The sequence below is a fragment of the Hevea brasiliensis genome, chromosome 3 (genome assembly GCF_030052815.1).
Source record: "Hevea brasiliensis isolate MT/VB/25A 57/8 chromosome 3, ASM3005281v1, whole genome shotgun sequence".
Taxonomy (NCBI): Eukaryota; Viridiplantae; Streptophyta; class Magnoliopsida; order Malpighiales; family Euphorbiaceae; genus Hevea; species Hevea brasiliensis.
Genome location: NC_079495.1, coordinates 13,376,770 through 13,378,580, shown reverse-complemented (window position 1 = coordinate 13,378,580; position 1,811 = coordinate 13,376,770).

The window sequence follows — 1,811 nt, the reverse complement described above, 5'->3', positions numbered from 1 at the left end:
TTTTATCAAATAAAATGTTAATAAACTTGTTTTACCTTTAAATATTTATACTTTTATACTCTTTTTATTTTGCAGAAAATATATTTCTATAAAATATCTTTTGTATTTTTTAACATTAGAGGCACTCAGAAAAATGGGTTAAAGGAAAATATTTTTCTAATAAAAAAATTAAGTTATTTTTTAGGAAAATAACTTTCTCTTTTTAAAAGTCAATTTTTGGACTTTAAAAATCTTATTAAAGTATGAAAACAGTTGTACATGTGTGATATAAATATATACTATTAGTTTAACATTACAATCAAATAACGGATTTATAAAAAAATATTTTGATGAAATACATTTTCTTAGAAAACATTTTCCATGAAAAATATTTTTCATATATAAATTATTTTTCAAAACAAATGAAGCCTAAGGTAGTGTTTGGTATAAATAAATTTCATGAAATTTTATAGAATTTATTTGCAAATCTAAAATTTCAGTGTCTGGTTTAAATGTGTAACACTATGAATTTTTAAATAATTATTTTGTGTAGTCAATTGAGTATTGTCTGGTTTGGCGGGCTCAGGAGGGGTCGTATGATATTGCTGCTATTGTGGGCCTAAGGCCCTGTGCGTTGTTTTATTGAATTTTCATGTAGGGGGTTAGGTCTAGTTACAAGGGAAACTCTGTTAAAATTTCAGCAATACCTTAGGATTTATTCTTACTTTTATAGATTAAATTAATTGATTAATTTTGTCAGTTAATTGATAGAGGTCAATGTATATGTATAGGTGAGAGGTGCCAGCCAATCTTCTTTTATCCAATGACTAGTCAGTAGTCGTCATCCTCTCTGTGAGTAGATATAGATTTTATTTACGCTTTTGATATTATTATGTATTCAAGGCATGTTCATGCATCACTTATAGATATATGTACATAGTTATTTACTAGGCACGCCTTGTATTGCATTTGTGTTTGATGATGTTGTTGTGATTGTTGCTTTATGGCGATCTGGAGCTGTGTGTGTGAGTTAGTGTGTATGAGTTATGTATATGGATATGGATAGGACGGGTAGACGCAGTTGGAGCTTAACTCGCTAGGACCTGATCCTTATTATGGATAAGTTGGGGTAGGCACAGCTTTGAATTGATCTCGCTAGCCTCCACATTTGGTTATTAAGAGAAAGTCTGGCTTTGAGTTGATCTCGTTGGCAGAGGTTGGAACTAAAAGACCTGTGTAGGGGATCAGCTCCCATATATATATGTGTGAGTATGGATGTGACACACGGGTGGGTGAGTGCTTCAGATTGCCTTTGAGGTGATTATGATTTGATTTATTTGAAATATGTGAAGATGATGCATTTCACTCTTAGGATGCACTAGACATAGATAGTTATAGAAATTGTAAGTAAAATCAATATCTTACTTTATGAGTCAAACACTTACTCCTGTTCACCCATTTTTTTCAAGTTACAGGAGAGCTTATTTCTTGTGTCTAACCTACTTCCTACCTCACAGGTCTACTAGCAGTTATTTTCATATTTTGTATTGTTAAATTTAAATTCTAGACCTCCACATGTGTAGAATTATTTTACTTAGCTTGGGATTGTAAGGTTAATTATTTTAGAATTGTAAACTTATTAATATATGTATGTGGAATGAATGGATGGATGATCATTTTGGATGAGGGAGTTGGACTCCCATTTGATCTTATATTGAGTTGTTGATGATTGTGAGGGAAAGTTGAGCTCCCCATATATATGTATATTGTGATCACATGTTGGGTGAGCTAAAACTTCCCGTTGGATGGTTTAGCTTATGGTCAAACTCTGT